The following is a 25,446-nucleotide window of genomic DNA, read 5'->3' as shown; positions in this document are numbered from 1 at the left end:
GTTATTATTGATAATGATGTTCCCGATTCCTAAATGAAACAAACTTGATTTGGTCTATAAAGAGTGTTATTTTTGATTTTAACACAACTATTTGCATGTGTGAAGTGCTAAGCGGACTTAGAAATCATAGGTTATGGAGTGGAAAAAGGAGATATGGAGTGGATAGCAATTTTTAAAGTGATTCGGATGCTCTAAGACAAATCCTATATTCACTGTGATTTATTATGGTTGATTCAATCAGGTCGCACTCGCGAGCTGAATTAAAATAGAGAAGAAATAAGTGTAGAGAGAAGGAAGAAAAGTATATTGTTTTAAGTGATGGATGAGCAATCCTGTAAAATAGAGGAGCTCTCTATTTATAGTCGGAGGATTCAAGCTGTAATCATGATTCTGCGTGCAGGCAGGTGTGGTACAATTCCTAACCCGCTTCCATTGGTTGTCTACCCGAGAGATATCTTAAAATCGCGTATGGCTTCTGCAGGTGGACAATTCCCAGCCACTCATGGCCTGGCGTTCACTTGCCTTACTGACAATGGCCTACCCCTCTCGTCCTTGCGAATGTGGCTGGATCCAGACTGCAGAAAACCTCCCTAAATTCTGATTGGTTTCTACTGATGTATGCTTACACTAGCCCTGGTTTTTTGGGCATAACAGAAGCCCCCTAGTTTTCAAGGTTTAAGGATGGAACCTTGAGACTTCGTAATTAGGCGCGACTTGTTTTGTCACGGATGACACTTGATCAAACCGATTGACTATATGGATCCCTGAGAACTGTATTAGTGACCTAATGTGGTTTTTTATAATAAGTTCAACGACCTGATTCAGATCGCAATAGTTGTCATATCAAACAGCCTTGATTCTTGACCCTAACTCGCAACCTGAAAAAGTCTCATCACATCTCTATCAAAGGCAGGAGTTGCATTGCCATGAAATTGACGTGCGTGAAGAGTGTAAATTCGAACGCCACTCTTCAGATGTTATCCGTTGCATGTAACGGTTCACCTAACCAATGAAATATCCTTTATTTCGACAAGCTTGTCCATTATGCAATAAGTGCCAGCCATGCGCATTTAATACAAGTCATGCTGAAACGACATTCCCTTCAGCGCATTAAATGCAGAGAGGGGCGCATTTATTTGTAGGAGGGTAACTGTGCCATCGTTTGGTTATTCCAATGGAAGAAACATTGATGTGGTGTTTACGAAGCGTGGGGGTTACTCTTCTCACAGATTATCGACATATGGTCGTAGTCATGGCGAACAATGTGTCCCGCCCAACATCGCTTGCCCAGGAAACCAACCATTGCGTTTCCCATATAAACCCGAATTTGCTTCAATTGGTTGCCAAAACTAACCACATTCTCAAAAGAAAAACGAAACTCTCGCAAAGTCATCCCCCCTTCTTCCGTTGATGTGCACCGTCCGTCTCTTCCAACACCGCCAAGAGGTAGAAGAATTTCTCCCTCGCTTTCTCCATTATTCGACAGTTCTGTTCGACTTTCTTAGTAATGGTTGGCACGGGCCATCCAGTGAGCTTTTGCAGTGCGTATCCTAGAATGGTGAGGGGAGGGTTTAGTTTTTTTTCTTAAGAGAAGCTCAGGGCACAGATCCTTGGGGTTCACCCCTAAAGGTTTTTGAGGGTTTTTCTAGGTTTTTGGAAGGATGCATTAGGGTTTTCTTTGTCCTTCCACGTCCACCGTACGGAACATCATACGAGGACTGAGCCTTTTTTCTTTTCTTTATATTATTTTATTATTATATTATTATTACTATATATATATTATATATTTTTTTTTTCAGACCTTAGGAACAATGGACGCCTCAGCGACCAGGGCAGCGGGGCACGAGCTCGCAGATGCTAGCTGCCCAAGCGAGTTCCATGCCAAAGACCTTGTTAGTGATCACCCAGAGGAGATACAAGGCAGTTGACCATAAGCGTTAGCGTGAATGCCTATCAGTATAGAACCCATACGGCTTGGAATCTCCCAAAGGGAAAGGTCTTAATCTCTGGAGATGATCTTATTGTGGTGCGCTGATACCCTTTTCATCCCTTCTTTAGGTCATCCTTAACCACTTCAGGTCGCACCAATGCAGTTAACGCCCAGCGTATATATAGCTATTACTATGTATTGTATGTGGCGAGAACGACCTTGGCGGCTAACGACATTGGGCTTGCCTGCTCTTACTATCTGAAGAAGAGCAAAGACAAAAATTCTTTCTACCTCTCAAAGCGATCTACGTGGAGAGAGGAATATTCGGTTACCCAGCAACGTCGGGGCTATGAACTAAGTTTTTCTTTTTTTAAATACGATGCGTCTGCCAATTTTAAGAGCCAAGTACGTACACTTGTTACATTTCTATTTGATGCTAAAATATTATTCTATCTAAGATATATAGTGGTCCATGTGTATTTGTTTAACCCATATGGTGTATTTGTTTTGCTTTGTCAGTGGTCCCAAAAGTTTGGTGAAACTTTTCCAAACTGACAAAACACAAAAGTCATTGGCTGTTGTTCCTTGTATTAGTGTGCAAGTTCTTTACCTCTATTCTCCCAATGCGTTTATTTTAAACTTGAATATATCTCTATAATTCTCTGAATATCCCTTGAGTTTTTTGCTACTTTCATTTGGTTTCATTATCTTTGGTAAGCTTAAAATACCTTGTTTAACTCTTGCTTGCTTAAGCTTTGTCTATATGTGGTTCTGTTGTTGTATGCTTGAGTGTTTCAAGCTAACTATGTGGTCTCGTCTGTGATGCCAAGCTAGCTTGGCAGCTGGATGAAGATTGAAATGTATATAATAGGGAGTGTTTCGCAACTATTGATTATCTTTAGTTTTATATTAACACTAAACGTCTATCATAGTGAATTAACTTCATCTGACTTATTCCATTGTGTAAATGTGGTGTGTGCTTTACGTTTTGTCATGGATGTTTTGTTTATTAATGATGATTAAACCAACCCAAAGCAAAATAAACAAATATCTCATTCTCGAAAGTTTAATAACTGTAAAGTGATAAAACTCTCGATATTCTCACCTAAAAGATGAATTTTCTGGGACGTATGAAGCAAGAATTATTTAAATTTTTAGATAAACAAATCAACTGGATAAAAGTTGCGTGACAAACTCCTCTAAGTTCTATCAGAGCTCCCACCATCATTTACTGCCTCTTTAGCCATTCTTTCCACTTCTCCGAATTCCTTCTTATGTTCTTTGATCCTCTCCTTCCATGACTTCCTTTATGCAAATCTCAATCCCCTCTCTCGCACAATCCCTTTTTCATTAACTCTACTCTAACCCCAACCTGCCACACATCTTCAACATACTTAGCTTAGTTGTTTGATCTGTCCATTAGGCATTGCCCACCATTGGCACCCCCAAACTCAATGCCTCGAGCGTTGAGTTCCATCCGCAATGGTCATGAAACACCCCACTGATTTATGAGCTAGAACTTCAAGTTGAGGACTCCAACTCACAACCAACCTTTCTTGGATTTTTCCTCATAGAAATTTTTGGGAAGCTTTTCGGTTTCAGATTCCCTTACTACCCACAGAAGAAGTTGTTGCTTCTCTTCAGGCCATATGAGTTCCTCCATTTGCTCTTCTCCTAAGGCTGACAAACTTCCGAATGATACATAAATAACTGAATTGATTTCCTTTGAATCTAGCCATGTCTTGCAAGTTTCACTCTTTGGTTTGAAGAGGCTGGGCCATAATCATTGTCATTTGGCAACCTCTTGTCTAAGTAAATTGATGAATTACTGGTCCAATTGTCTTAATTGGAAATCGAGTAGCCATCCAGTTCAGTATCTGAAATAATAACATTTAATTACAAAATTAGGATCTTAACTTTGTATATATATCACAATAATATCATTAGAAAACGATATATCAACACCTTAATGCCACTCCGACGCCAAAAAAAAAAAAAAAAACAAATTCACAACGCATTGGCCATTGCATCGACACCGTACGCACACTTAAGAGAAATTTTTTTAAACATAACGTTTAAAGGTTTAAAATAATCTTTTCAAAACCCCCTATTTTCCAACCCATTCCACTGCGGGCGCCGCCGCCGACCGTTCACCATTGGAACCTCTATCCTCCCCTTCTAAACCCAACCCCCTCTCCGCTCGTTGTTTGCCAGCCGTCCTCCCTCTGCCGCTGCAAGTCAGTCGCGCGCGCTAGTTGGCTCTGGGCGCGCACAAAGCATGTTGCAGGTGAGGGGAGTTCTGGTTTTCGTTGCGAATAACTCGAACAGGTGATGTGCCAGAGGATAGTGTCACAACTTCACAGTCACTACCGGTTAGAGTAGGAACTTGGAATAATGAATCCAGCGGTGGAAACTCTATTTTGCTAATTTTTGGGTGGGAACATGTCTTTGCTCTTAAATAAATGATATTACATTTGAATAATTTCAACATACCTCATCTTCCAGCTTCAGAAAGTGTTACACAAGATCCAACTTGCTTCATGAATATTTGATAATTGATTCACGACCAATTTAGTAAGATGGATAAGCGCCAGTTTTATCACAAATAAACGATGGAGATCGTTAATCCCAAGCGGCGGCATCGAAGGCAATGACACAAAGATCCTCCTTCTGAAGGAACTTTCAATGTCCCTTGATGAAAATGATAATAAATTGCATTAACTGCCCAGGCTTGAGTGAAAAAAGGAGCTCCATCCAGGCCAAATCCTCTTACAACATCTAGCATCCATGGAATAACCGAGTCATAAACGATGAACTTAACAGGATAACCAGAAACTTCATGTTTTTTAATAAGTTTGGCTAGTTTTGTGGAAACACAACCTGAAACGTTCGATGTATTCATCGAAGTTTCTGACGTTAACTCCCGCATCACTGAAATCCATCGGGAATAGACTCAATTTTGATGGAACTGGTTAGCTTTCGCCTTGAATGGATATGGGATTTGATTCGGCAGTGACTAGGTTACTTTGAGACCTTTTGAGGCTAAACGTTTGGATAATTGAACATGGGTTTTATGTGACCTTGTGCAGGAAAGATTTGAGGATGTGAGTTTCTTCACCTCTTTGGTCCTCCATTTTCTTTCAAAAACTTTCCTTTACATAACATATGCTTATAGACTCAAATTTATAGAGGAAAAGGGCGATTCTTTTGCCAAAAGTCAGCATTGGTTTTCTATAGTTCATCCTGGATCTTTTAAGAATCCAAAGGGTCTTTTGATTGAAAAATCCACTAAAAGGTAATTTTTTTAGTCTCTATGTGCAAATTTTTTTTTTAAAATTATTTCTTTTTGCGAATTTCTCAGTTCAAAAATCCCATTTCATTTTTTAAAACATAAATAATAAACATGTTATTTAAAAACTTGATGGGCAAGCTACTTGATGGTCAAATTTCTTTCACAAAATTAGTATTAATAAGCTGCTTGTCAAGCGAAAGTTTGATAAGTTATCATTATTATTGATACACCTAAGACATCCCAACCCATTTCATCAAATTGGTGTAAGTTTTACACAAATTGTTAATTTTTTTTATAAAATAATATTATATTTTCGATCTATTGATCAAAATTATATCAAAAAGATATTCTTTAAAATATTTTTTTTCTTTTTCTTTTATTGTAAAGGTTACCAATTAATCTATTCTCATTATTATTATATATATATTAAATATTATAAATAATATTTTTATTAAATAATTATTTAAAAACTATACTAATTTAATAAATTAAGTATTTATTTAATTAAATAATATTATAATTAAATAAAAAAACACTTACACCTAATATAAATGATATAAAAAAAAAAAATCCCGTTTCATTTTTTAAATATGTTATTTAAAAACTTGATGGGCAGCTACTTGATGGTCAAAGTTCTTTCAACAAAATTATTAAATAAGCGTGCTTGTCAAAGCATAAGTTTGAACTTTGAATAGTATTTGCAGATTCTTACGTGTGCCCAAGTTTTGATAAGTTTATTAATTATACAGCCTAAAGGGTCCTCTATTACTATTTTGTATATATACAGATAAGAGAGCATTCATGCTGTGTAACTGTGATAACACATAGTCGAAGACCAAAATGCATACCTAATAGTTGGGAGATGTAACATTAAAATATATCCCTTAAGTTGTTTATAATAATTAACTATCATTTTACGTTGGCTGTCCTTGTAGAAGGGCCAAATGTGAATTTTACGTACCATTTATTTGCTCAAAAAGCTAAAACCTAGAACATTCACAAGTTATTAAATAGTTAGTTCATTGAGAGAAAGACTTTCCACCCTGAAGTTTGGTCACTTCTAGTAGGATTTATTCCATTGAATTTAACAAATGTTTTCATAATAATTAATTTGGAAGACCTTTCTATTTAAAACCAAATACCCCTAACTTTGATACTATTCCTCCCTTCAGAAACCGGAACCAGAACGGATCTAAGTACCCGATTAGAAACAAGATTGAATTATAATTTTTGTAAACTATTGGAGTGTACTGTAATTTTTAGAGGTTTATTTGTCTTTTTTTTTAATTTGGGTAATAAATTAACCTGGGTACTCAAAACCGAATCAAAACTTATGTTTCAAGTACCCGGACTCACCACCCCTATCCAATATAGAGCTGGTCAAGGACCAATCCGAAGCAGGCCTAGGCCTGGGCCGTTTGGGACTGGCCCCAAATGGGACTAGTCGCTCATGGGCCTGGGACCGTCCCAGGCCCATGAGAAAATGAGGACCCGGACAAGGCCCTAGGACTGTAGGCACTGGTCCTATGGGCCTGAATAATTTTTTTTTCCCTAATCTTTTTTTTTTATATTTTAGGGGCGCAAATGAAATTATAAGGGTTTTTAGTATTTTTCAAAAGTTGATTAGTAAGTTTCTAAAATTTAATTAATTTGAAAAATAATAAATTAATAGTTAATTTTAATTTAAACTAAATGTAATATCACATTTCACACATTCACCTTCACAAATAAATAATTAAATAATTTTTTCATTAAATTATTCATCTTCAATTTCATCGTCAACAATAGTTACATCACTCAAATCTGTATCCTAAGAGTTCGAGTAGTTCGGGATCTTTAGGTGCTGTTGTAGTCTTTTTCTGTAGAGTCAATCCCGTAAACACGTTATCACTTCAATCATTTTCATCGGTTAAAGAACATCTTCTGTCTTCAACAATTGATCACTCGTTGAAAATTTGACTCGGAGGTAATTGTAGAAAGGCATAGATAAAATGTCACTGCCATTTGGGATACAATGGGGAATCGACTTTCATGTGTTTCCACCATTGAAGAATATCCATGTCAAGTTGCTCCTTCATCGTCATAAAGGTCAGGTCCCTCTTAGGTAGCGATTCAGCTCATTTGGTCCATGTATGTACAAGCTTGAGTTTCCGCCACATTCCACATACGTCCACTTGTTGATCCTTGACAGATGGCTGCATCAAGGTCCTGATCCTCTCTCCTAACGTTCCACTTTTACTTCTACTTCCATTGTACATGTTCTCATATAAGGAAAAAATTTATCCAATTTTTGTTTAAAGTCAGTCAAATAAGACGTATAATCATGTCCTAAATGTGGCCTAACTCAGTAATTACACCTTACTACGTGTAATTTAAACCTGGGATCAGAAAAATGCCTAATCCATATAAAATGGAATATCTAACCAATATTTCTCATATTTTTCTTCCATCTTTAAACAATTTCCCTTAAAACGTTATTATATCTATATTTAGCAAAAGTTTTAGCAATTTGAAGTAAAATATCTATACTAAATTAGTAGTTGTAATAATACCACTTAATGTATTAGTAGCATCATAAATAATTTTAAGAAATGAATAAAAAAGTTCACAAACCGCCCAATCTCTAGCTGACAACTTCCTCTGGATAGTGCTTCCGGTTAATGAAATCGTAATTTTTTTCGAGTTGGCAAACTTTTTCCAACATCAAGTAGGTGGAGTTCCAGGATAGGCATGTCCGATATACTCAAGATCGAACCGATGGCTCTTCTGCTTACAATATTGACCACTCCTACCACTTTTATTGCTACCGCTGACGATACCGATAGTCACGCGCACCTGACAGCTATCTCAAGTGTACAAAATCGTGCAAGATAAAGCTAGAGTAAACGAGTGTCGAATCCCAAGAAACTACCTACCAAGTACCAAACTAGTATATTCTATTGCTATTGATAAACCAGAATTGTGAGAATGACTTTAATGGAAAAGTAACACTGAGGAAAACTAAATAATGCAGAATTGTAAACACTTTGGAGTATATATCAATATGACTAAACCTAGGGCATAGATTTCACACCAATTTAATCCTATGCATTGACAATTATTGTTGACTAATTAAGCATATTCTAAAAGCCAAATTCCCTAAAATTCCACTAACTTTCTCTCGAACAATTAGCAAATTAACCCTTAAGCAACAACCCAAGATATCTCTAAAATGGATTTAGAAGCTAAAAGATCATTAAGTTCTATAAATTTACCAGAGCTCACAGATCGCGGTAACTTATCTCTAGCGTTGCCTCATCTATGGTTTTATTACCTTAGACAAATTAGGTTTTCATCTCTCAATCTCACCCAACCCATGAAATCATCCAACTCTCAGGCCCTTAAATTAAGCATTACCATAATAATAAAACTTAGAAATAGTGCTTAACATAAAATCAACATAACATACATATTCATAAATTGGGCTACATCTGTAGCCCTGAAAAGAGAATTAGTTCATAATCACAATAACAAAATTCATCATTCTCTTCAATGACATGAGTTCTAGAAAGAAAATAGAAAAACTTCTCTAATCGGTGAACGAGAGCTTCAAGAATTCCGATCTCCAAACAGTACCGTCCTTTTCTCTCTCTCCAAAAGCTCCTAAAACTTCTCTAAAATCTCTCTTTTATAGTCCTAGGGTTCTGATCTTAATAGAAAAGAGTATTTGTCTTAGCCCCTTCAGATTCGGATTAGGATAACACATTAACAATATAAGCCCGTGCTCCATCGCCACGCGTGAGAACTGTCACCCGCGTGATCGTTCTTCCGTCCAAGGCGCCCGTGATCTTCATAATTTGTCAAGTAAACTTTTTAGCTCTCTGAATAATCTTTCCAACGCCATAAGAATCTCAAATTCTGATTACTACAGCTCAAGTTATGATCTAAAAGTGAGTATGCTCATCTTGAAGATTTTCCGATTTTCACTTGTATCTTTGATGGTCACAACTTTGCCGTTTCAACTCCAATTCTTGCACTGTTTGTTCCTACTTGTCATGAATTCCATGACATCATTCTTTTCCCTTGAAATATCTTTTGAGCTGAAAACACTAAAAATGCACCCGTGATCCCATAATGCTATTTATGAAAGAAAACATTTGAATTCCACACTTTAAGCACATTTTTCCATAAATAAACCAATTAAATCAAATAAAATATAAACATTCAAGCTCTTATCACGCACCCTCTCCATCTTCGAATTATAGCATCTAAACCTACTTTAACTATTAAATTGATGATATGGCAAGCACATCTCATGAAAAAAATTTCTTCACCACGGGTCCAATCTCTTTTCAAATAAGAGATTGCCACTGTGTTAGCAGCTACATTCAATCATTAGCGCTACAACTCTATCAATTAATAAATATTCTTGCAAACTTCAAGAATTGTAAAATAAATAGTTTCAGCACTATGTTTTTCATATAATGGTTTAACACCTATCAATTTTTGTTGTAACCCAATTATGATCTAAGAAATTTACTGTGACAGTTAAAAATAGTTTTTGATTACAAGCCCATATGTCTAGTGAAGTGCAATAGATATATCCTAAAATTTTGAAATTTGTTTTAAGTTTTATTTATTTTGTTATAAAGTTTTAGTATATCTCTTCTACCTGTACTTCTACTAACAGGGGTATATGCTGGACAAAATGCAGTTTTAATCATGTGAATAAAATGGATTTTCAGATAAACAAATGGGAGAGTCCGTAGCAATTATGAATCTTGCTACTTCCTCTCGTGCAACATGTGCATTGTTTGCCATGTTGAGAATTGAGGATTGTAGATTAAAATTAAGTTGAGTTTGAATTGTCTACTGATCGGTTGAAGATGTACTGGGCAACTGCATTATTTGGGGGTGCTTATTCTCCACGTGTCATCACATCTCAAGTCTCCTTCTCAGCACCAATAATGGTTCCACAGAAATTATATATCCCACCAGCATTTTTTCCCCTCCCCAATTGTCTTTGGCCGTTTTTGTGTGGTGAAGTGTCACCATACATCGACACACCCTCTTTGACGGTCGGGGGTTTTGCCTATGCCCTGCCCGTTGACTCGCAGCTTGCATATGTTTGGCTACACCTCGTCCCAACCGAATGTGATTGTGTTCAATTGCTCCTCTGGAGGAAATAGTGAAAATGGATTAACCCTTCCATTTCTTTGGATGGAACGTAAAACTCATTTGGGGAATCCATTATAAATTTATGATAAAATAATAATAATTAAAATGAAAAGAAATTAAATAATAATATAAAATTATGATGATATTGAAAAATAGAAAAAAATGAATAATATAAATAATTATTAATAAATTATAAATATAATTGAATGAGAATTTGATTCGAGATTTAGAGTTGAGAGTTTAAGAGAATGAGAATTGATTGGTGTGGAAAAAATGAAAGATTTTAGGTTATTTATAGTGTGTTTTTTTTTTTTTTTTTTTTGGGGGGGGGGGGGGGGTGAGAGGGAATGAAATGAAAAAAAAAAGTTATAATATAAATTATAACCGTTGGCTGCCAACTAACGTTAAAAAAAAAATTATAACCATTGGCAGCAGCCAAGTTGGTAAATTTTTTTTTTTTTAAATTTTGAAAATATCGTTTAACCTTGTAATTTATTTTTATTTAAAATTGATAGGAGATTTCATGTAATTTTACAGGGGCCTAAAGTAAAAGTCTAATAAAATTTGGACGGCGCTTGAGGAGGCCAGGAGGGCCGGCCCTCTCTTAGGCCTGGTCCCGTTTTAGGACCAGCCCTCCTGGACCAGGTTTTGGGGCTGCGTTTTTGGCCAGTCCTAAATGCCTACTCTATATCAAATATATATCTTGGTAAATTATAAGAAGCATGATTTTGATATATAAATATTCATTGACTGGTAATTGCTTGCATGTTGATCATTCATAGGGGTGGGCAAAAATATACGGTAGAATCAAACTGGGCTTACTCGGTTCTAGTTCCAGTTCCTATTCGGAATCACCATCATAGGGTCAGTTTCGATTCTAGAAAATCAGAACCGATACTATGCGGCTTTGGTTCTGGTTTTGGTTTCACCACTACAAGAACAGTACCAGAACCAGAACCAAACCCAGTACCTAGATAGGAACCGAGATGATTGTAATTTTTAAAAAAATTGGGGTGTATATGTCATTTTTGTGAATAGTAGGGGATAATAAATTTTTTCGGTACTCGAAACCAAAACCTATTTCAGGTTCTGATTTCAACTTTTAGGTTCGGTTCTATAGGATTTGGGTGGATATGGGTACGTGCCCACCCCTAGTCATTGATAAAACACCACTATGCAGAAGCATTGTGGAATAAGATAATATATAAGCAAAAACACCACTTCAGAGGCACACAACACACAGCACATAATTAAGGGATAGTATATAAATAAGAGTAATACTAGTCTTACAAAGAGACATACAAGAGACAACCCCTACCCTTAAAATTTATATTTTTTTTTTTTTCCTCTCTTTTTCCTTCTTTCAAGGGTAGGATTATCTCTTTGTATGGTTTTTGTATGCCTCTTTGTAAGACATTTTACTCATAATAACAATTGATGAGAATTTGATTCGAGATTTAGGTTGAGTTTAAGAGAATGAGAGATTGATGGTGTGGAAAAAATGAAAGATTTTAGGTTATTTATTGTAGTTTTTTTTTTTTTGGGGGGGGGGGGGGTGGGAATGAATAAAAAAAAAGGTTATATATAATTTAACCGTTGGCTACAACTAACGGTTAAAAAAAAATATAACCTTGGCAGCAGCCAACGGTTGGTAAAATTTTTTTTTTTAAATTTTGTAAATATAGTTTTAACTTATAATTTATGTTTATTTTAAAATTGATAGGAGATTTCATGTAATTTTACAGGGACTAAAGTAAAAAGTCTAATAAAATTTGGACCGGCCTTGGAGGAGGGCCCGCCCTCCTCCTTAGGCTTGGTCCCGTTTTAGGACCAGCCCTCCTAGGACCAGTTTTGGGGCTGGTTTTTGGCCCAGTCCTAAATGCCTACCTCTTATCAATATATATCTTGGTAAATTAAAGCAAGATTTTGATATATAATATATTCATTGACTGGTAATTGCTTGCAGTTGATCATTCATAGGGTGGGCAAAAAAATATAGGTAGAATCAAACTGCTGGTACTCGGTTCTAGTTCCAGTTCCTATTCGGAATCAACCATCATAGGGTCAGTTTCGATTCTAGAAAATCAGAACCATACTATGCGCTTTGTTTCTGGTTTTGGTTTCACCACTGCAGAACAGTACCAGAACCAGAACCGAAACCCGTACCTAGATAGGAATCGAGATTGAATTGTAATTTTTAAAAAAATTGGGGTGTATATGTCATTTTTGTGAATGTAGGGATAATAAATTTTTTCGGGTACTCGAAACCAAAACTATTCAGGTTTTGATTTCAAACTTTTAGGAGTTTGGTTCTATAGGATTTGGGTGGATATGGGTACGTGCCCACCCCTATCATTGATAAAAAGCACCACTATGCAAAAGCATTGTGGAAAATAAGATAGATATTAAGCAAAAACACCACTTCAAGGTCACACAACACACAAGCACATAATTAAGAGATTATTATAATATAAGAGTAATACTAGTCTTACAAGAGACATACAAAGATCATACAAAGAGACAACCCTTACCCTTAATTTATATTGTTTTTTTTTCTCTCTCTTTTTCCTTCTTTCAAGGGTAGGGATATCTCTTTGTATGTTTTTATATGCCTCTTTGTAAGACTATTGTTACTCATAATATAATCATAACGACATTGCCCCAACTTTTATTCAAAAAAAAAAAAAAAAAAAAAAAAACAAATGGTTTTATCCACAGTCCAAATATATTCATGCGTCGCAATATTAGGTGACTACAGTGAAGAAAAAAAAAAAACATAGACGGTTCTGTGTCTTGGCAACATTATTAATAATAACCACTAAGCTCCCACCCCCCCCCCCCCCCCCCCCCCCCCCCCCCCCCCCCCCCCAACAAAAAAAAATGACCAGCAAAACAAAAAGCAGCAAGTCACATGCAGCCAACAAAAATCCTGTATAAAAAAAATAAATTAATTTTAAAAAAAAAAAACTGTGCAACAAAAACAAGAACTTCTATGCAAAGGAAAGCCTCCAAACATTTACAAGTTGAAATCTTTGTTTATATTTCATATGATAAAAAAGTAAAAAATCCAAATTTCATGTGAAGGATTTACTAGACTTAAATATAAATATTAAACCCTCAGTTATTAATTAAACTTTAGGTGATTAACAAATTTTGTCAGAATGATTCTACAATCTTAGCTTATTCTTAATTAATTATTTTTGCTAGGGAATTTTTTATTAATTAAGTGCAACCACTCTTGACTGATTAGAGCAGCTAAATTGTCTGTGGCTTAGTTGTTATATATATTATTTGATTTAAAAATTATATCCATGTTGATTTGAACCTCTTTGATTAAAATAGATGATCAAGATCGCAGTCTTTATAGATCTTATATCAATTGGCAGTTTATCTTTAAACTAAATTAATGTATTGATAATGGATTATATTCATAAATTTATGAACTAGTTTTAGCTCATGTGTTTGTAGCAAGATTTAAGTTGGATTAGATCATATGAACTAGTTTTAGCCATGGTGTTTGTAGCAAGATTTAAGTTGATTAGATTCATAAATTAATGGTTATTATTGATAATGATGTTCTCGATTCCTAAATGAAACAAACTTGATTGGTCTATAAGAGTGTTGTTTTGATTTAAACACCAACTATTCGCATGTGAAGTGCTAACGGACTTAGAAATCATAGGTGATATGGAAGTGGAAAAAGGAGATATGGAGCGGATAGCAATTTTTAAAGTGATTCGGATGCTCTAAGACAAATCCTATATCCATTGTGATTATATTAATGGTTGATTACAATCAGGTCGCACTCGGCGAGCTGAATTAAATAGAGAATAAATAAGTGTAGAGAAGAGGAAGAAAAAGTATATGTTTTAAGTGGTGGATGAGTCAATCCTGTAAAATAGAGGAGAGCTCTCTATTTATAGTCGGAGGACTCACTTATTAATCATGATTTTGCGTGCAGGCAGGTGTGGTACAATTCCTAACACGCTTTCCTTGGTTGTCTACACGAGAGATATCTTTAAATCACGTATGGCTTCTGCAGGTGGACAATTCCCAGCCACACATAGCCTGGCATTCACTTGCCTTACTGACAATGGCCTTACCCCTCTCGTCCTTGCAGAATGTACTGGATCCAGACCGCAGAAAACCTCCCTAAATTCTGATTGGTTTTACTGATGTATGCTTACGCTAGCCCTGGTTTTTGGCATAACAGAAGCCCCCTAGTTTTCAAGGTTTAAGGATTGAACCTGAAACTTCGTAATTAGGCCGCGACTTGGTTTGTCACGGATGACACTTGATCGAACCGATTGAGCTATATGATCCCTGAGAACTGTATTAGTGACCCGATGTGGTTTTTTATAACAAGTTCAACAACCTGATTCAGATCACAATCAGTGTCATATCAACAGCCTTAGTCTTGACCCTAACTCCGCCACTGAAAAAGTCTCATCACATCTCTATCAAAGGCAGGAGTTGCATTGCCATGAAATTGACGTGCGATGAAGAGTGTAAATTCGAACACCTCTTCAGATGTTATCCGTTGCATGTACGGTTCACCTAACCAATGAAATATCCTTTATTCTGACAAGCTTGTCCATTATGCAATAAGTGCCAGCCATGCGCATTTAGCAAGTCATGCTGAAACGATATTCTCCTTCGCGCATTAATGCAATAGGGGCGCATTTAATGTGTAGGAGGTAACTGTGCCATCGTTTGGTTATTCCAATGGAGAGAAACGTGATTGGTGTTTACGAAGCGTGGGGGTTACTCTTCAACAGATTATCGACATATGGTCGTAGTCAATGGCGAAAAATGTTCCCCCCAAACATCGCTTGCCCAGGAAACCAACCATTGCGTTTCCCATATAAAACCCGAATTTGCTTCAGATTGGTTGCCACAAACTCACATTCTTAAAAGAAAACGAAACTCTCGCAAAAGTCATCCCGCCTTCTTCCGTTGAGCGCACCGTCCGTTACAACAGAAAACTCTTCCCAACTGCCAAGAGGTAAGAAGAATTTCTCCCTCGCTTTCTTCCATTATTCGACTGTTCTGTTCGACTTTCTAGTATGGCTGGCACGGGCCATCCGGTGAGCTTTTGCATGGCGTATCCTAGGATAATGGTGAGGGGAGAGGTTTAGTTTTTTTCTTAAAGAGAAGCTCAGGCACAGATCCTTGGGGTTCACCCCAAAGGTTTTTGAGGGTTTTTCTAGGGTTTTGGAAGGATGCATAGGGTTTTCTTTGTCCTTCCACGTCACCGTACAGAATACATACTAGACTGAGCCTTTTTTCTTTCTTTTATTATTATTATTATTATTATTTTGTTATTATTATTATTATTATTATTATACTATATATATATATATAATTTTTTTTTTTTTTTTTTTTACGTTGCCCCTTTTTCCGACCTTAGGAAAAATGGACGCCTCAGTGACCAGGGCAGCCGAGGGCACGAGCTCGTAGATGCTAGGCTCCCAAGCGAGTTCCATGCCAAAGACCTTGTCAGTGATCACCCGAGAGGAGATCAGAAGGCAGTTGACCAATACGCTTTAGCGTGAATGCCTATCAGTATAGAACCCATACGGCTTGAATCCCCAAAGGGAAAGGTCGTAATCTCAGAGATGATCTTTAAGTGTGGTGCGCTGATACCTTTTCATCCCTTCGTTAGGTCAATCCTTAACCACTTCGAGGTCGCACCAATGCAGTTAACGCCCATGCGTATATGTAGCTATTACTATGTAATGTATGTGCGCGAACGACCTTAGCGAGCTAACGACATTGGAGCTTGCCTGCCCTTACTATCTGAAGAAGAGCAAAGACAAAGATTCTTTCTACCTCCAAGTGATCTACGATTGAGAGAGATATTCGGTTACCCCAGCAACGTCGGCTTATGAAACTAAGTTTTTCTTTTTTTAATACGATGGCGTCTGCCAATTAGAGAGCCAAGTACATACACTTGTTACATTTTCTATTGATGCTAAAATATTATCCTTATCTAATATATATAAGTGGTCCATGTATATTTGTTATTAACCCATATGGTGTATTTGTTTTGCTTTGTCAGTGGTCCCAAGAAGTTTGGTGAAAACTTTTCCAAAATGACAAACACAAAAGTACATGTTGGCTGGTTGTCCTTATTTAGTGTGCAAGTTTCTTTACCTCTATTCTCCAATGCGTTTTATTTTAAACTTTGAATATATCTCTGATAATTCTCTGAATATCCCTTGAGGTTTTTGCTACTTGCATTTGGGTTTCATTAGCTTTGGTAGCTTAAAATACCTTGTTTAACTCTTGCTTGCTTAAGCTTTGTCTGATATGTGGTTCTGTTGTTTATGCTTGGAGTGTTTCAGCAACTTGTGGTCTCGTGATGCCAAGCTAGCTGTGGCAGCTGGATGAAGATTGAAATGTTATCATAATAGGGAGTGTTTCGCAACTATTGATTATCTTTAGTTTTATATTTGAACACTAAACGTCTATCATAGTGAATTAACTTCATCTGGACTTAATTCCATTTGTTAAATGTGGTGTGTGCTTTACATTGGTCATGGATGTTTTGTTATATTAATGATGATTACCAAACCCATAAGCACAAATAAACAAATTAGCTCATTCTGCGAAAGTTAATTAACATGGTAAAGTGATAAAACTCTCGATATTTCTCACCTAAAAGATGAATATTTCTGGGACGTATGAGAGCAAGAATTATTTAAATTTTATTTAAATTTTTAGATAAACAAAAATCAACTGGATAAAAGTTGCGTGACAAACTCCTCAAGTTCTCATCAGAGCTCCCACCATCATTTACTGCCTCTTTAGCCATTCTTTCCACTTCTCCGAATTCCTTCTTATGTTCTTTGATCTCTCTCCTTCCATGACTTCCTTTATGCAAATCTCAATCTCTCCTCGTCACAATCCCTTTTCATTAACTCTTACTCTAACCCCAACCTGCCACACTCTTCAACATACTTAGCATTAGTTGTTTGATCTGTCCATTGAGGCATTGCCACCTTGGCACCCCCAAACTCAATGCCTCGAGCGTTGAGTTCCATCCGCAATGCGTCATGAAACACCCCACTGATTTATGAGCTAGAACTTCAAGTTGAGGACTCCAACTCACAACCAAACCTTTCTCGGATGTTTCCTCATAGAAATTTTTGGAAGCTTTTCGGTTTCAGATTCCCTTACTACCCACAAGAAAAGCTGTTGCTCTCTTCAGGCCTATGCGAGTTCCTCCATTTGCTCTTCTCCTAAGGCTGACAAACTCCGAATGATACATAAATAACTGAATTGATTTCCTTTGAATCTAGCCATGTCTGCAGTTTCACTCTTTGGTTTGAAGAGGCTGAGGCCATAATCATTGTCATTTGGCAACCTCTTGTCTAAGTAATTGATGGAATTGCTGGTCCAATTGTCTTAATTGGAAATCGAGTAGCCATCCAGTTCAGTATCTGAAATAATAACATTTAATTACAAAATTAAGATCTTAACTTTGTAATATATCACATAATAATATCATTAGAAAACGATAATATCACACCTTAATGCCACTCCGACGCCAAAAAAAAAAATAATCATTTCAAAACCCATGATTTCCAACCCATTCACTGCCGGCGCCGCCGCCGACCGTTCACCATTGGAACCTCTATCCTCCCCTTCTAAACCCAACCCCCTCTCCGCTCGTTGTTTGCCAGCCGTGACCTCCCCTGCCGCTGCAAGTCAGTCGCGCGCGCTAGTTGGCTCTGGGCGCGCACGAAAGCATGTTGCAGGTGAGGGGAGTTTTGGTTTTCTGGTTGCGGAATAAACTCGAACAGGTGATGTGCCAGAGGAGGTAGTGTCACAACTTCATAGTCACTACCGGTTAAGAGTGGAATCTGGAATAAATGAATCCAGGGGTGGAAACTTGCTATTTTGCTAATTTTGGGTGGGAACACGTCGTTTGCTCTTAAATAAATGATATTACATTGAATAATTTCAACATACCTCATCTTCCAGCTTCAGGAAAGTGTTACACAAGATCCAACTTGCTTCATGAATTTTGATAATTGATTCACGACCACATTTAGTAGAGATGGATAAGCGCCAGTTTTATCACAAATAAACGATGGAAGATCGTTAATCCCAAGCGGCGGCATCGAAGGCAATGACACCAAAGATCCTCCTTCTGAAGGAACTTTCAATGTCCTTATGAAAATGATAATAAATTGCATTAACTACCCAGGCTTGAGTGAAAAACGGAGCTCCATCCAGGCCAAATCCTCTTACACATCTAGCATCCATGGAATAACCGAGTCATAAACGATGAACTTAACAGGATAACCAGAAACTTCATGTTTTTTATAAGTTTGGCTAAGTTTTGTGGAAACACAACCTTGAAACGTTCGATTATTCATCGAAGCTTCTGACTTTACCTCCTCATCAACGGCAAATCCATCGGGAATAGGCTCAATTTTGATGGAGCTGGTAAGGCTTTCGCCTTGAATGGATATGGGAGTTGATTCAGCAGTGACTAGGTTACTTTGAGACCTTTTGAGGCTAAACGTTTGGATAATTGAACATGGGGTTTATGTGACCTTGTGCAGGGAAAGGTATTGTGAGGATTGAGTTTCTTCACCTCTTTGGTCCTCCATTTTCTTCAAAAACTTTCCTTTACATAACATATGCATTAGACTCAAATTTATAAGGGAAAGAGAGGGATTCTTTTGCCAAAAGTCGCATCAGTTTCTATGGTTCATCCTGGACTTTTAGAATCCGAAAAGGGTCTTTTGATGTGAAAAATCCACTAAAAGGTCATTTTTTAGTCTCCTGGACCTCCTGGTGCAAATTTTTTTTTTTAATTATTCTTTTTGCGAATTTCTCACTTCAAAAATCCCGTTTCATTTTTTAAAACATAAATAAATAAAACATGTTATTTAAAAACTTGGTGGGCAGCCACTTAATGTCAAGTTCTTTCACAAAATTTTAAATAGCTGCTTGTCAAAGCGAAAGTTTGAACTTTGAATATTCTTACGTTGCCAAAGTTTTGATAAGTTATTATTATTATTGGATACAGCCTAATATCATCTCCAATACTATCACCAACATTGCACTAATTAGAGTAACTTTCACATCTAATTGCTGTGATTCTTTTTTTTTTTTTTTTTTTTTTTTTTTTTTTATAAAACACTATTTCACCTTTAACTATTACATCAAAAATATATTCTTTAAATATTCTCTTTCTTTTTCTTTTATTATAATACCAACAATTAATTTATTTCACTCTTATTATATATATATATATATATATATATATATATATATATATATTAATTAAATATATGAATGATATTTTTATTAATAATAATAATTATTTGAAAATTATACTATTTAATAAAATTAACCATTTATTTAATCAAAAACTACAATTAAAATAGAAAAACATTACATCTAATATAAAATGATACAAAAAAAAAAAGACAACAACACACAAAGTAAAATTTCATATTATAGTAATTTTTTTCCAAATTAATATATTTTTTCTAAATGATCAATTAATGCATTTCGAAGAGCATGATGAGCCTCTGTATCCTTGATTTGTCTTTGTCAAGCAAGAAAATTTTAAAATCGGATATTTTCATATACGACAATTTCAATTTCAGGAGTTGGCGCTTCCATCTTTGTCAACGATGCATCAACATACGATCATCCTCGATTAGCAGCTGCTGCTATTTTCAATCGGGCAACTAAGCTAGGACACAAAATCATGAAATCCAAATGAAAAAATTGGCTTGGCAGAATATCGAAGATAACAAAAATTTTATTCAAGGATTGAATTCTATAACCGATCCAATCCTACGTGAGTTTTTTCAAAATGAGCGAAAAAGAATTATGTAAAAAAAGCTCAACAACAGGTCAAGGATCTCAAAATAATTCAATTCTTTCCAATATCTTGATGATCTTACGGATCTGGAACTAATCTACCGAAATAATAATTGTTTTTTAGTTTATGTTGTATTTTCTTTTAATTTGTTTTAAATTAGTGTTATTTTTTTTTGAGTTATTGTAGTTTAATATTACATTGAATAAAATTTTGTTTTTAATTTTTCATCATTTTTTGAATTATATCATTATTATGAATTTTTTTATAATATAAATAATAATAATCAAATTAATTTAATACAAATAACAAAATTAAAAAAAAAATTTAATGTATGAACAATGCCACGCCAATTTGGTGTGGAGCTACAGGGCTACACCAAATTTGGCATGGCCCTGTAGCAAGACACCAATTTGGCGCGCAAGTGGCGCTGGGTTAGAGTTGAATTTGCGTCATTTTGGTGTTTTTACACCAAAATGACGCAGGGGCATCTCCAACCCAGTGCTAATTTGGGCACCAATTTGGTGCCCAGTTACAGTGCCACACCATATTTTGTGAGCACTTTTCATGCTGCACCAAATTGGCGTGGCATTGTTCAAACAGTTTATTTTTTGTTATTTATTTTTATTATTTGTATTTAAGTTAATTTTATTATTTAGGGTAATATTTATAATAATAATTCATAATAATTATATAATCAAAAAATGATGAAAAATTAAAAACAAAACTTTATTCAATGCAAATATAAACTATAAATACTTAAAATAAAAATTAACACTAATTTTAAAACACTAAAATTAAAAGAAAATACAACATAAACTAAATTAACAATTTATTTCCGATGAATCAGTTCTGGATCCTAAGATCATCAAACTATTAGAAAGAACTGAGCTATTTTGAGATCCTTGACCTTGTTGTTAGCTCTTTTTTGCATGATCTTTATTCTCATTTAAAAAAATTCACGCAGCTCTTCGAAATGCATTAATTGATCATTTGTGGAAAAAATATACTAATTCGGAAAATTAAATTACTATCATGTGGATTTTACTTTTGTGTTGTTGTTGTCTTTTTTTTTTTTTTTTATTTGCATTTTATATTAGATGTAATGTTTTCTATATTAATGTAATGTTTATTTGATTAAATAAATGCTTAATTTCATTAAATTAGTTAATTTTCAAAGTAATTGTTGTTTAATAAAAATATCATTCTCAATATTTATTAATATATCAAAAATAATTAGTGAATAGATTAATTATTAATTATTAATAAAAAGGAAAAGAATAAATATTCTAAAAAATATTCTTTTTGGTGTAATATTTGTGCAATGGATTGGAGATGCAATAGTGTTTTACATCAAAATCACAACCATGTTGGTGTGCAAATTGTAACAATTTGGTGCAATGGGTTGGAGATGGTCTAAAGGGTGTCTATTATATATTTTGTATTATATGGACCATTCATGCATGTGTAACGCTGATAACAACATAGTCGAAGACAAAATGCTATACCTAATAGTTGGGAGATGTAACATTAATATATCCATTAAATTGATTATAATAATTAACGTATCATTTTAAGTTGGTTGTCTCGTAGATGGGCCAAATGTGAATTTTACGTATCATTTATTTGCTCAAAAAGCTAAAACATTCACAAGTCAATTAAATAGTGCATTCAATTGAGAGAAAGACTTTATCCACCTTGAAGTTTTCGTCCATTATAGTAGGATTTATCCCCTTGAATTTAACAAATGTGTTGTGCTTGAAAAGTTAGAGCTGACATGGACTCTCGTAAGCAAGAGCCAATCAGGGTTCAGGAAGATTTTGTATCATCTAGGTGTTGTCATGTCACGCAATGACGCAAAGGGTATGGTTTCTGTTAGTGTTGTAGGTGAGTGTCAAGCTTGCGAGTGGTTAGGGATTATCCACCTATCCAAGCCCTATGCAATTTGAGGATATTTCTCAAGCAGATAACCAATGGAACGTAAAGAAGGATTTGCACGGCACCTACCCACTTGCAAACTTGTAATCATTACCTTACTATAAATAGAGGACATCCCTCTCATCCATGGGATTGGCTAATCTTAGTCTAAAATAGCTTACACATTCTCTCCCTCTTTTTGTATTCTCCCTAGATTATAACTCAGCTCACTACACGAGACCTGATTTTACCCATCTATTAATACAATAGCAGTAGATGTAGGATTCGCTTTTGAGCCTCCAAACCACTTTAAATATCGCCTCTCATTCATTGTTTCATTTCACGTTTCCTTATCACGTGTGATCTTTAAGTCCGCTTAGCACTTTGCACGTGGGAGTCGTTGGTGTCAAAACCAAGCATCAACAATTTGGAGCTAGAAGGAGGGCTTAATTTAGTATCTGCTCTTCATCAGAAATCTCTGACTAATCGGTCCTACCAATCAGCAATGGCTCACGGTTTTGAACCTGAGCGAACTGACTATGACAATGAGGAAATCCCCCAGGTACAAGAGGACACTTCTCCCAAAGTGTCACTAGTCCAACAGTGTCATGGCGGATTTTCCTTCAAGCTCTTGGCTCGACCCAGTCATCATGAGTTACCTAGAGAGGTTCAATAATACTCTCCAAACGGTTAGCCAAAGGCTAGGTCGATTGGATCGAGTCGTGCCACCAGAATCCAATAAGGTGTTGCCACCGCCAAAAATGCCTACAGGTCACGTGAAAGAGCGAGAAAGGGCAAAAGCCCATACCGCGCACACTACAACGCGTCAAAAAAGGGGAAAACAAGTGGCAAACAGCAGACCAGAGGGCTCCAAGGGACCAGCGAATGTCGGTCAAGCACTTGGTAGAATACCCGTGGCACTGCGACTCGGCGACTTGTCGCAGCATGAGTTGTCCCATGCCACGTCGCATGGGCACTCCCATAAAAGTGCAAGGTGAGGAGATTCCCAATATCGGCAAAACGACGACCTCGACAGTCATCGTGCGGGAGATCCCCGTCGTTTGCAAGTCGGTTCGAACCACCACGGAGATTGGAGAAATTCCCCGAATCACTCAATGCCATCACACGGCTCCAGTTCGTATGTGTCAAGGTTTGTCAGAGTTTCTGGCCAAGTCGAGAAAGAGCCTGATTTGCGGTCTTTCCTCAATCGTAACCGTGAAGGTCGAACCTATGTTGTGAAAGTGATCCCTAGGCAGCTTTGTTGCCTCAGATTGGGGAACTACAACAGAATGAGCGTGGGAAGGTCGTAGAGGTGTCTCTCTTTTCTCCAACAGTGTTAGCTGCTCCTCTCCCATCGAGATTTAGAATGCCTAACATGCGAGCATTTGATGGGAATTCAGATCCGCATGATCACTTGTACGAATTCAATGACCTCATAGAACTCCACCAGGTCTTTGGCTTTGCAAAATATCATTGCTTAGCAGTAACCCTAACTGCTTATGCCAAACGCTGGCTCACAACGCTTCCCGCGGGATCAACAGCTCGTGGCCTTAAATGAGTTCATCATTCTTGAGACACTTCTAGGCGAACAGGAAGTTCTCAATGTCATGGAACTATCTAAGCAACATATGGCAAAAGAGGGATGAATCCCTCCAATCTTACATAGACAAATTCCACAGGAGACTCCACAAAGTGGCTCATACTCCCGAAGAGTCCGTTTGGACTCTCATTATCGCGAGAGTTCGTCCACAGACAGATTTGTGGAAGGAACTGCAATCTGAGGACGATGTTTCCCTCACTCACTTCTACAACCTCCAAATTGAAAATTTCATGGCTGCTCTCAATCGCCACGACCCCGATCCCTTGAGCAATGCCCCTAACCAGGAGGAGAATAGAAAAACTGATCACAGATGGGCTAATGATGTTCAGCGAAAAGGAAAAAAGCAACTGTTTGAACCCAAGAAATCTTATGCCCCAGTTCCTCATCACGATCGCAACAAGAATCAATACACTCATCTGAACGCCTTAGTATCAGCCATTCTAGATAACTCAGATGAGGTTAACTTGCTCGAAGAGCCAAAGCCCATGAAAAATCTCCCCAAAGCCAGAAACAATAAAAATTACTACCACTATCATAGAGATAATGGGCATCACACTGATAAGTATCGAGCTCTCAAGTAGGCAATTGAAGACTTCATCAAGCATGGCCCAACTCCCATTTGGGAGAAAGATCAAGAGAAACCACGGAAAAAATGTCGTGGTTGCAAATGACTCTATTGTGTGGGGATCATCTTTAGAGGACCACACCTCGCGAGGAATTCTCGAGGTGCTCAAGAGAGGTATGCTCAGAAAGCGCGTCATGACCTCGTAAGTGTAATGAGCATGGCACTACGACTCGCTAAAGTTCACAGAGAGGAGGAGATCACCTTTTCTGAGAAAGATGCGATGCGATTGCATCATCCCATGAGAATGCTTCATCATCGTGCCTAAAATAGGCCGGCGCGAAGTCCACAGGATGTTGTGGACAATGGGAGTGCCATGAATATCCTATTTCAGCGAGCTTTCGAGAAAATGCAATTGGACGAGGCAGATTTGAAGCATGCCTCCATCCTTCTTTATGGTTTTATTGGGGATCATCTGATTCCTAGGGGAACGATCTCGCTCCTAGTCACATTGGGAGAAACCGACAAAATGACCAAAATAACTGAATTTTTGGTGGTAGATTATCCATTTGCCTTCAATGGAATTTTGGGATGACCTCTACTGAGAAACTTCAAGGCAGTCACCTCCATCTACCATCTGAAAATAAAGTTCCCGACCCTGACAAGGATAGGGAAAGTAAACAAATCTCAATGCAAATCTCGTGACTACTGCATAAGAACAGTGCAGATGGCATGCAAGGGAAGAGGAATATCAGTTGGCATCCCTAAACAGGCAATGGCAATCAGTAGGATTGAGCCACAGCCCAGCTCGGTCAAGGATAACATGGATCCTCGTATCCAAGAATGCCTTCATAATGGGTTGGTCGAGGATTTATCCGAGGTGTCAGTCGACCAAGATGAGCCAACCCGAGTGTTGAGAATCAAGAGTAATCTCAACCCTCATCTCGCCAAAGACTTGACAAGTTTCTTCAGAGAAAATGTCAACATGTTTGCATGGACTCATGCTGACATGATTAAGATTAGCCCGAATGTCATATGTCATGCATTGAATATTGACAGTGTGGTCAAGCCGATTCGCTAGAAGAGAAGAGCAATGGACCCTAAACGTTATGATGCCCTGAAAATCGAGATAGATAAA

The 25,446-nt window shown here is 36.8% G+C and overlaps 1 pseudogene; it reads right to left on the bottom strand.

Moving 5' to 3' along the window:
* Positions 1-3,097: 3,097 nt before the first annotated feature.
* On the bottom strand, positions 3,098-3,857 carry LOC116122930 (annotated as a pseudogene).
* Positions 3,858-25,446: the final 21,589 nt, after the last annotated feature.

This window comes from Pistacia vera, unplaced genomic scaffold, assembly GCF_008641045.1.
Source record: "Pistacia vera cultivar Batoury unplaced genomic scaffold, PisVer_v2 Contig139, whole genome shotgun sequence".
Lineage (NCBI taxonomy): Eukaryota > Viridiplantae > Streptophyta > Magnoliopsida > Sapindales > Anacardiaceae > Pistacia > Pistacia vera.
This window is presented reverse-complemented; position numbering and strand designations above follow the sequence as displayed.